Genomic DNA, 12,501 nt, shown 5'->3' with positions numbered 1-12,501 from the left:
GTGCGATTACCTGTTGTATTTGAAAGCTAAGAATTATAACCGCAAGATTATAATTATCAATTATAACTTTCACTTTCTAGTGGTTCTCTTGACCTGTAGGAGCAGATCCAAGTCTAATTAATCTCAGTGTAGAGTACAAACTGTGGCTTTCTGAGCGGTTTGTATACCTGTGGTCCGTGACAGATGGTACAGTCAAGATGAGCTGTAGAGGTAGCTGAACAGATTATCTCAGATTAAGATATTGTCGCTTTCATCGTGTGTTGTTTAATTACCTAAAACAATTAGTATCCTCACTTGCTTATATGTCTGTACCTTTAGATAACAATTAATATTGTGAATTGCAAATGTAATCTGATTTTTAATGCACAGTTTAAAGGAATATTCAGACATAAAGATGGCTTTTAATGAAGCTGTACTTGTTTGGATGATAGTTTAATATTACATCCTCATGTGACTTGGAGCTTGAAATTATTTCCGAATGCTATGTGGAAAGATTCCATTTTATAAAAAGGAATCCTGGGAATTGCTGTTTCACATTGTCAAGCTGGTAGATGGCCTCTACTGTGCTGATCTATAAATTCTTGGTGAATGTAACTAAAGATTTTCCCTGGATTATAATTATATAATATAGAAAGCCTCCTTTCACTGGGCTACTAAACACATAGACAGATGCGGAGACAGGAACTGGCTCTCAGAACGTCCCTGGACTGGTCTTACAGTTTCGTTATTGTGATGCAGACGCGGGGAGGCTGGGTCCGAGTATATTTGACCCAGTTTGAGGACATTTGACGGGCCTCCTTGAGGAAACCTCCTTTTTTATTGCCTGTGTTGCATTCCTGCTCCAGCCACTGCTATGGAACAGAAGGGGGATTTGACATGGCGCCAGCGCACAAAGAATCTGGGCTACAATTTATTTCAAATTTATATAACTCTCAGAAAGGGCACCATGTGTGCACTGTCAGCTTTTAAGAGCTAGAAATGTCTCTTACAGTTTAAAGTCAAGGCCTCGTGGCTCACACATTATTATCTTTTGTGTTTTTAGCATTTATATAGTGTCAGTTTATAGATGAGACCCTGCTTGCATGGCATGCGCATTATGAGATCTTGGCAAACTGTGTTCCTTTGTCTGTAGACAATTAGCATTTTGTGCAATGCTGATTTTATTTCATTGTGATGGAACCTCAAATCAATTGCAAAAGCACTTTGAGAAAGCTCCCTCTCCCTCCAACACAAATTCTGTGCAATTAGCGTGCATATCTCTATAATTCCAGCCAATTAGATGTGCCTATACCCGCTCATCGTACTGTAAGCTGTGGCATGTGGACACCACTCTGGCATAACCAAATCAGAGAGACTCAGCCTGAGCACCGCTGTTCTCAGTAATGAAGTGCACAAACCGGAGGCCTCTCCCTAATCCCCTCTGTTCTAAAGGTCACGCCACAGCGGATGCAGCCACACCGCTGTGACATTTACGGCTATTCCAGAAGTGCCACCGCTCATCTCCCCTCAGAGTAACACCTCTCTCCTGGGGATGGAGATGGAGGGGGCCAAAGGGTTTTGGGAGTTCTAGCAGACATTTAACACTCTAGACCTATCTGGTCACTTGATGATGATTGTATTCACCGTAAGTGACTCACCATAAAATGGGTCCTTCACCCAATTGCCAAATATGGTGAGTTGGGAGAAGGGACACAGTGTTTTCCAGTGGTTCCTCCTGGAGTTCTGGTGGAGGATTTGTAATGTAAAGAGAGTGGCCAGCCTGGTTTGAGCAGATATCGGGGTTCTCTGGTCAGATGGCGTTTCTCCTGAGGGAAGTACGGTATGAGCTCCGAGACCAGGTCTTATATTTCCCAGAAAGGACTCTCCACGCTGCCCCATCCCGTGCCCCCGAAAGGAGCCCAGCCGGGCGGCGGTGACCTTTTCTCCCTAAAATCCACACACAGACGCTCCGCTGCGCCTATAAATATCATGAGCTGAGATCTATATTTCCGTGTGTGTCAGAAAACACATCCATGTCCGTGACCTTCTCCCATTCTGTAGGCAGCTTTGGGGGTGAGAGTGAGACACACAGAGACACTGCAGCGTGACCCTGTGCTCTAGTTCTCACTCAATGGGTGATGGGGTTGACATTCCAGCCATCAAAAAGACCAAAGCAAATGAACAAGTGAAACGATAATTATTTATAAATGAGTGAGGCTAGGGAACCTTATAAAGCTTTGTTAGCCGCAGTGCATCACTTATGGGTAATTAATGGTCTTACTGTCACTATAATAAAGGCATTTGAATACCGGCATCTCAACTTGGAGTGTCTTGGAATTTACAATAGGATCACTTGGATCTCCTTTATTTTCCCCCTGATATATTTTTGCCAATTCTTTTTGGAGCTGTTGTTCTCTTCATTTTCCTCACTAGTAATGAGCAATATTCAGAGACTAATAACCCCAGAAGCAGTTATTATATTTCCATCTTCAACCAGTACAAATAACTTAAATCCTGGTATACCCTCTCGCCCAGTTGATGGAGGGAGAATTGGATTGGACCTACAAATGCAATAGTGTATTCAGTATTGGGAGAAAAGGGAAAAAAGTTGTGTTTAAAAATGTGTAAATGCATGTCCACCACACAGGGACACTACTCTAACATTTTCATCCTGCCACTCTGGTTGTTGCGCCATTGAAATTAAGTTCCATTGTCATTTGCACTCAGCTAGCATACGGATTGTGGTGCCTTAGTGGAAGTGAATAAAAAGATAATGCATTCGTCTGCACTCTTGAGCTGCTGAGTTCCTCCATTCAAACGAGAAGCAGGAAGGAGACAAATAAGGTGTCAAAAAAGAAGACACTGAAAGGGAGAGAAATGTTGGAGGTCACACTGTTGCACCAAATGTCCCCTTCGCTGTCAGTTTGTCAGAATACTGAATGTAAACAGAGGCAGTGGTGCGTCCGAATAGAGCTTTGTATGTGTGAAGAGGGGGACTGTGGGTGGAACGGGGCAGGTGTATTCTTATCTGCTAAGGATATGTTCCAGAGATGCAAATACCACATTTGCATAATTCACGTAGTATATAAAAAATAATGTAAATACTAAGTCCTGGGACTGTTGGCCCTGCTAACTTAGATAGCATTGTATTGTAATGGATAAAACTTCATACTCTTGCTTCAGAGCGGTTTTCTGTATTGTGCATGAAGCACTTTGTCAAGGGATGACATTCCTACAACAATAATGTAACATGCAAGTTTGCTGGTATTAGTGGTACAGAATGATCAGTAACACCAACTGGTGACAAGTAACTTAATTATGAGAAGCTATAGCAAGACACCTGCTTTGCCTTGTGTCTGTAGAGACACATAGCACCACACTGTTCAATACATCTCCACACAGTGTACAGTACTGTGCCAAAGTCAGAGACCATCCTTTCCTTTATTCCATTTCCAGTCAAATCAAACATTCAGTGCAAATTATTTTTTTCAGTGTCAGACAGCAATGCAGGAAACATATATTTAACAGAAAACAAATGAAATTTAGGGACAACAGATGAAATTTAGCTTGATAGCTGATTCTGGGACAGTCAAGTGGCTGCCCACGGTCCCTGTCAAATAAATAAATAAATTCAAATTACAGAAAAGCCTCCACCACTGCATATAATATCAAATCTATCCGTTTGTCCATTACTATCACATTAAGTCTCCCATCATTCCAATGAATAAACGACTACCCAAACACACCTTAGTGGACTTGCAGAGAGCTTTGTCATGTGCATCTAAATGGATAAAGGAGGTATTTATGATGAGATTAAATATAATTCAACTACATAAGTAAGGTGAAAGTCAAAGGAAAATCAGTGAAAAAACAGGAATTTCTAAAACTGGAGTTCAGAAGACTCAAAAGAAGGACTCCTAACAACTGTGCAAGAACTGGCAGACCACCAAAACTCACCACCACAAAGGCAGTACTTAAAGATTTTATCTTTGAGAGACAGAACAAAATCAATCTCCACTCTTGCTTCAGATCTGAAGAAATCCACAGGTGTTTCTGTCGATCCTTCCACTGTGAGAAGACAACTCAATGTTATGTGCCTGAAAGTATGTGTAGCTGTCAGAAAACTACTACTGAGAAAAAAGTAAATAATAGAGAAGATAATTTCCACTAGTGCACTGAAACTGGGCACCTGAGATGTGGAGAAAGTTTTATAGACCGATGGGTCTAAATTTGAGATTTTTTGGAAGTAAGAGAAGGCAGTATGCTGCCGAAACAATGAAAAACGCTCAAAACCATATCTCCAACCATCAATCAAGCATGGTGGAGCATCAGTGCAAGATTGGGGTTGTATAACAGCATCTGGAGTTGGTGATTTGGTTTTGATTGAATGCTGATAAATACAAACATATCTTAACATATCAGGTAGTACCCTCTGGACAACATTTGATTGGGAGCAAATTCATTCTACAGTAAGATAATGGTCCCAAGCACTCTGGTAAAAAAAAAAAAAAAAAGAAATCAAGGTGCTGGTGTTCTCACTCAGAACAATGGACTGGCCACCCCAGAGTCCAGACGTCAACAGCACTGAATGTGTTTGGGCTTACTTGGATTGAGAGAAGCGGTAAATGCCTCCAAGTCAGAGGTGTTTACAAGAAGGATGGAAAAATATCCCTGCAGATTTCTTTGAAAACTCAAAGCAAGTATTCCGAGAAGAATGGAAGCTGTAATAAAGGCAAAGGGTGGACAGACTAAAAAAAAATTTGATTTTTATATTGTGCAGAGTTGTGGAGGTTTTTGTGTTAAATATGTTTGGCGCATTATTTTCTGACCCTGAAAAAAAAAATAACTTGCACTTACTGGCTGTTTTCACTGGACAGTAAATAAAAGTAAGATGGTCTCTGACTTTTGCATTGTACTGAATATCACTGGTGGATTTGCTTTGATGTATAGTAGGTCAAGGATGATTGGATGATTGCGCCCTGAAACAGAAGCCTGTGGCCAGATGTGTGCATAGCCACAGTTTGAGTGAAGAGGAAGTGACAGGTTGAAGAGCAAGTGACAGGTTGCAGGAACTATGATCATATGCACTCGGGGAAGGTAGTCTCCGGAGGTAGAACTGAATCATTGAAACTGACAAGCTTGTCTGTACCTGGGTAAATTAATTGCACATTAATTTTAAGCAGTAATCACATCTGTGTTGTCAATCCTGCGATTGCCACACAGTATTTATCAGTGTTTATCACATTTTAAAGCCCCCCATCACACACACTCACACACACACACACAAGCAGAGTCAAAAAAAACCCTACTGAATCTGCCTTATATAATGCATAGGCTGATGCTGAGCCGAAGGTGTGTGGTGTGATTGTGGGGTTTTCGTTTGTGATTGCAGCTCTTTATAATTGTGTATGAATTGTCTTATTACTACTATTCCATACTCTTACAATACCAATCGTTTCTGCTTTGCATTTCTTTCAGTGGCAATTTTAATTAATGTAAGCAAGCATCCAGCATCCTCAAAGTAATGGCTACGGACATGGCGATTATTATTTAATCCTAATCCTAATCCTAAAATAATTATTCAGTAACTGTGCAGGAACCTTTAGGGTGCCACAGTTCTGAGATATGACCTCCATTGTTTTCCTGCAGCCTGAGCTCTTGAGCCTCCAGTTCTTCACTGCTCAAGAAGTTCAGTTTTAATGTTTCCAGTCAGAACAGACCCTGGGTTACACTGAATGGCAGTGATAGGACTAAGTAAATGTGCTGGTGCATACAAACATGGCGCTTATTAGGGACTGTGGCTAGAATGGGAGGAGGGCTGCCATTTCCCTTTCATAAAAGGGGAGAGGATATCATGGTCTCCTTTGTTTACTGTTGTGTTTGGGGTTGGGATGGGAAATGAGGGGGCAAGGAGTGGAAGGCAGGGAATAGTGCAAGAAGGACAGCAGCTGTGACCTTTGACCCATCTGATGTCATCTTGCTCTGTGATCTGGCTCTATGGGACAGACCTTTGTTGGTAACATGACATGGGAGTTTTGACTGCTTCTGTTGTAAATAGGAGCCTATCTGTCATGATACCACATGAAAGAAAAGTGACTGCATGCATCACTAAAAATGTCTGTTCTCAGCAGGAAGCCATCTCATGGAGACAGTAACTATAACTCATTAAAACTAATTTAGCGATAATAAACCTCCCTTTTCAAAAGTCACTTTGAAGGGAAAATCTTACTGTTGCTTACTGTTCAAAGAATTAAAAGATGCCTCTCTGAATGACTTTAAAGTTTAGATTTAGCAACCAATTAGAAACTGTAGATATATTTAGCGTTCCTCTGAAGAAAAAGCTGGCTTTATTCTAATTGTAAGTCTGTTTACTTTCATCACAAAATTGCATGTTGATGAAGTTTCATGAAACTGCATCATCTTACTCCAGAAATTGAAGCCAATGTATGCAGTGATGTTTTTTGGCCACAGCAGTCCTTTGTATACTAATGATCTACCAGATCTCTGAAACACAATTTTTCACATGATTCCTAAATAGAAAACTATACAAGACAATGGATCGTTTTTTCAGTCTATCATACACATTAGCTACAAAATGAGGCGAAGGCACGTTTGGGAGTATTATGTTTTGTCGCCTCCCAGATGTAAACCATCTGATTCATCCGGGCCATTGTAATGCAAAATTCAGAATACGCACAGGAGCATTATCCCAGTAATTCACCTGGAGCACATCCAGTGGTGGCTGTAAGGCAGTAAAAAAAAGAGAAGATCTTCAAACACTGATGCATCCCACAGTCGTACAGAATCAGAACATCCCGATTTGTGGAAAGAGCTGAAAAAGACATTACCTGGTATACGCCCTGTGGTGATAGCAGCATTGTTGTGATAGCAGCACTGTGGTGATAACAGCACTGTAGCGATAGCAGCACTGTGGTGATAACAGCACTGTGGTGATAGCAGCACTGTGGTGATAGCAGCACTGTGGTGATAACAGCCCTGTGGTGATAGCAGCCCTGTGGTGATAGCAGCACTGTGGTGATAACAGCCCTGTGGTGATAACAGCACTGTGGTGATAGCAGCACTGTGGTGATAGCAGCACTGTGGTGATAACAGCACTGTGGTGATAACAGCCCTGTGGATAGAGCACTGTGTGATAGCAGCCTTGTGTAACAGCCCTGTGGTGATAACACATGGGACGCCTGTGGCTGGTGATAACAGCCCAGTGGTGATAACAGCCCTGTGGTGATAACAGTATTGTGATGATAACAGCATTGTGGTGATAACAGCCATGTGATGATAACAGCACTGTGATGATAACAGCATTGTGGTGATGGCAGCACGGTCTTCCATCTGTTGGGGCCTGACTAGCAGAGCTACATCATCATTAATATCTCACATATACTTCCCTCCACCCCTCCCTCAGGAAAAAAAGTTAATGGAAACGGCAGTAAACCTCCTGTATCTTCTGGACATCTGAACTGACGGCAGCTGCATCCTAGCATGGCAATTTGGCATCGGATCAAAGAGGCCGGTGTCGCCTGGCTTTTGGCTTATTGGCGGGATGAGAGTGCAGCAGCTCTTTTGCAGGATGGTCAGAGTTTGGCAGCGAGGGGGGATCTGTCAGGGCCGTCCCGCTGCCGTTGGTGTCCGCTGTCGGGTAAAGTGATCAGCGCGGCCGCCCCTCTTCCTCTGAGCATTCCCACTGCTGACGTTCCCAGTCCTGCCTTCCTGCAGGAAGTGGATCTGTTTTACAGTCATCTCCCGTTTCCCCTCTCCGGCCCCACTCCGCCCCCTATCCCCTTCTGCCGCCTCTCCCGCTTCCAGTAATGCTGTCCGGAGCACTAGCTGGGACTTAAGTACGGAAGCAGCCGTTTTAATTGGAAAGATAGAGGAGAACTTTATCCAAGCACTCCCCTGCACCCAGTAATAAGAGAACAGAACTATTACCCAGCAAGACATGGAAGTCATTGCTGAAAAGCTAGAAAAATTACAGACGTGTGTGGGGTTTGGATTGCACCGTAAATGCCCGCATTTGTTTGCTTGTACTTATTAGAGAACAGTAAAACAAGGGAACAGGAAATTAGAACTTATCCTCTGGCCTTGTCAGTGTGACTGCTGTGCTTTGGATTGATTCCAACAGTGCTCACATTATTTATTTACTCACTTCTAATCTTTCACTGAATAACTAATGAATTAATCTGTTTGAAAGCGCATTTCCCACCGTTTATGAAATTGCACTCTGATGTGCAACAGAAGTCACTTTTCTGCAGGCTGCAATACTTTGGTTTTGTACTGTGTATACTACATACCTACACTGGTCTCACATTCACAGCACAAACAACCAATGAGTCGCCACTGCTATTTTTGAATCCAGCGGAAGTCTGATCACAATGACTTAGTCAAGTGCACTTTGACTTTTTCAGCGCACACGCAATTCAGTCAAACACTCCAGATTAATCCGGCACCTTATCTCAGTGGGGGCTGCTTTCCTCGCATATCAGTCCTCTTTATTTTTGGCAGAAATGAGGCGCTGCTATGCCTGTTGATCCTGTGTCCTTATTTCCGGTTTGTGTGATTGCCAATAGAAACACATCCTCTGTATATACTAGACTGCTCACAGCTAACATTACTAGCTATTACCCGAAAAACAATGAATTTGCAACACAGATGGCTCTAGCTTAAACAGTGATATGGTAGTTTAGCTGTTTTTCTAGCCGTTTTGTCATCTTGAAGTTAATGTAATCAATCAACATACCATAATGGTAACTAAAAAACAAATATATTTTGACTGACTGGCTACTCGACAGCTAATATTAGCTACCTGCATTGTTTTGCATTCATTTAGCAGATGTTTTTTCCTTATCCAGACTAACTTACAATTTTGGCCAAATATAAGTGTGCTGACCTGATTAATATGAGCAGCTGTGCCAGCCCTGGCTGGCAATATTCCCAGACCCACGAGTAAAAATGCAACATCACTGGCTAAAGTGCTAGTGCAAATTAACTATGGCAGAGTATGCATTCTAAAAGCATTATTTTGGCCCATTTGTTTCCATGTCATCCTCCCAGTCCTGAATTCTGTGAGCTTGTGGGATAGCTCTTACATCCAATCTTCAATTGGTCAAATGCAGATTGCTCCCAGGCAGTTATTCAAGTAGCTATGTTTGGAAAACAATTTCCTGTACTCTTAGTAGTTCCTGAACAGGTCAAGGATCATTATAAGGTGGATATGATGGCAGAAAATAAGTGAAGTCCATTTGGTTGGTGAAACCTCTCCTAAAAATACCTGCCTTTTCATGCTAAAAGCTCTGTATGAGTAATGTATTTCCAAGTGTACTAAATTTAGTTAATTGTTCTCCATAGCACAGGAACATGCTAAACCATGATAAAACGGGGGATGTTGCTGCTTCAAGATGGATGCATTACCGGATAATATAATTTTTAAAAAATTATAGTTTATTAATTAGGCTTGCTTCATTGGTCTCATTTGATTATATAAAAATTCTGGTACAAGAGCATGGTAAATGGACTGCATTTATATAGCGCTTTTATCCAAAGCGCTTTACAATTGATGCCTCTCATTCACCAAAGCAGTTATGGGTTTGGTGTCTTGCTCATGGACACTTCGACACGCCCAGGGCGGGGATCGAAACGGCAACCCTCCGACTGCCAGACAACCGCTCTTACCTCCTGAGCTATGTCGCCCCTAGGAGCACGTCTGCTTATGTTCGTTACCAATACAGATTATTGTTTTAATCTACCACATCATAAAGATGGTAAGGTTTGTATTTGGGTAGAGTTCCACGTGGAGTTTTATTTCCCGCAAGCTATTTTTTTAACGATGGACCTGTATGTGGCAGCAGGGAAGTGAGTTTGTTCATTTAAAGATGCACAGTATTATGCAGGTATGCACAGACACCAAAACACCGTACAAATCATTTGATTACTTAATTTTTTAACCTTTATGTAGACATGCTTAGGTTTCTTTTAAGTTTAAAGATATTTAAGGTAAGGTTCAACAGTTCTAAACTGTCCAACGTTGTTTGCTCTGAATTGTGCTCTCTAGCTCTGAAGCAGGTGGTGAGTGAATGTAACAACAAGGTAAAAATTACTTGTAATTTGTTTCGTGTTGACGGAGTGGAAGTGCCAGCAGGCTTTCTTTGTTTGCGCTGTACAGGAGCACGCTGTCCTCAAACGACCAACGTGGGCTGAGGCCGAGGCAGAAGCCCCTCCTGATGTTGTGCTGGCTCTGTCCTCGCCGTAAAACATTCCCATTTTCACGGGTAGTGCTTCTCTTTGCCTCTCTAGTGCCGTCCTGTATCTCTGCTTCAGTGTACTTCACGGACTATGATCAGCGCTGTTTGAAGTCTTGTTTTCCAGCAGTTACTGAGTGCACAGGGACTGGGAGGCGTGGCCTCTAGCTCCTGGTCTTTCAGGACAGACTGCTTCAGGGTTTTTTAAAAAAAAAGGGTGACATGTTCACTTACTGGTTCTGCGCCAAGCCTGGGCAGCTCTGTTTATTTACGTGGAACTACAGTACTGTGAAATTTGCCCCCTTCCTGATTTCTTCTGTTGTTGCATATTTGTCACTCTGAATGGTTTCAGATCTTGGTTGATTATGGGTGTTTGATAACTTCATTCATTAAATAAATGAAATTCTAGTTTTATGATAATTTTCTGTTTACTCTGTTTCCCGTTTTCTGATATTATATTTTGTCTAAAGATCTGGAGCTATTCAGTGTCACAAATATGTGATAATAGTGGAAATCAGGAAGGGAGCAAAATTTTTCACAGCACTGTACTTTACTTCTAGTTTGGCATCAGGAAGTAAATAGTCTGTTACAACTTTGTTTTAATGACTCCAGACTACTGCCCTCTACACTGCAGCCAATTGCCAAAACACACAGAAGTCCTTGATGTTTTTTTCAATACAGAAATCAAACAGACATGATTGAAGTTGTATTTACTGTTCACCCCTTATTTGCTCTCTTTGCTTGCTGTTTCTCTGCAGCATTTGATATGCCTGAGACTGTATGACGTTTCTCCAGGTAATGAATGTTATTGAGATGTGAATCATTGGTAGGCTCTAGCCGCACCATTCACTAGTTCAGGGTAGATAGGCCCGTTTCCAGAAGGGAACATTGAGAATGTTTTTTGGAACAAACAAGAGCCTGTTATTAGTTTGCAGGTGAAAGAAAAATGATGTGGTTATGTTTTCCTATTTTAAAAAATGTAACACTATCTCTGTTAAATCCCAAAAGTCAACCTGAGTTATAATAACAAGGGACAGCTATGGACAATAACATAACAAAATCCACAAACCAGAAAAGAGCCAACATCAAAGTAAAATAACAAAAAGTATATTTTTATTGCAAACAACAAGAAGAAACACACACTTTACCGCAGGAAAGTTGACAAGATGGACAGAACAGTAGGCCAGAGTTAAGCTACTTCTAGCCTAAGACTACGGTACAACACCCTTTCTATTGAGGCAAAGGAAAAGGAGGGAGTCTTCCGGGAAGCTACTTCCCTACTCTGACCTAAACTTAGCAAAAAAGGTGTTAAAAAACAATGAAAACTGTCTGTCCACCTGATAAGTACAGCAGATACACTAGTACGATAACTTATAAAACAAAACGTGTCAGAACAGCACCTACAGCACAAGGGAGCATAACAGTCTACAGCTTTAAAGATGCAAACATCTCACTTGATTATAGTTACACTGATGTTAACAGTAAACAAAGTGAACAGTGTTGGAGTCAGTTCTATTTTAAATCTGTCAGTTCAGGAAATTGTATTTAATTCACTTAAATTCAAAAAGCCTTAATGTTCTGTGAGGAATTTACAGTTAATTATTTTAATGAATTGACTGAATTGAAATGGCATTGACCCCCAAGGTGTCATGTATACATCTATATCCAGCTTATGTTGTTTTCATATGGTTTTGTTCAAAAATTGTTGTCATTCTTTATTTAAATGTACGTAATGAAACATTTTGAGTTTTTTTTTTTTTTTTTGGTGCTCAGATATATCTGTAATTTCATTTGAACATGCACTGTGAAGAGTGCATGTTCAACATTGTTTAGATGTGTCTAGGGTTACAAGCTCTCTTGTGTGTTGTTTTATAGTGTAAAACATGCATTTACTTATATTCAGTCATTTTACGTGTTTTATATAAAATAAGTAAAATACATGTTTTTATTTAATACTAAAAACAGATCTTAGATCATAATAATTTGGGTACTTATTTTAATGTTACATTATGTTGATTTACAGTGTGAAGAGTCAAAACATCCTGCTGTGGATCTTAGGCTGGGTAGAATATGTTTTTAAAAAAATGTGTTCTGGCTGGTTAAAGAATTTAAAAGCATTCCTCTGAATGAATGTAAAGGTCATCTTCTGTGACAATTGTGGCGTTTTCAATGGAGAACATAAAAATATGTCCAGACCGCAATGATATTTTGCTTTCCACCATTGCTCATCATGTCCACACTGCTAAAGTGTACATCAAAGAATCTGATT

General features: G+C 40.9%; 1 protein-coding gene across 1 annotated transcript in view; it reads left to right on the top strand.

Annotated features, from left to right (window-relative positions):
* Positions 1 to 12,501, top strand: part of LOC135241611 (A disintegrin and metalloproteinase with thrombospondin motifs 7) — an 84,256-nt gene that overhangs the window by 68,688 nt on the left and 3,067 nt on the right. The window lies entirely within an intron of this gene.

Source organism: Anguilla rostrata, chromosome 16 (genome assembly GCF_018555375.3).
Source record: "Anguilla rostrata isolate EN2019 chromosome 16, ASM1855537v3, whole genome shotgun sequence".
Classification (NCBI taxonomy): domain Eukaryota; kingdom Metazoa; phylum Chordata; class Actinopteri; order Anguilliformes; family Anguillidae; genus Anguilla; species Anguilla rostrata.
Note: the sequence above shows the minus strand (reverse complement) of the source record. Positions and strands in the feature narration are given on the sequence as shown.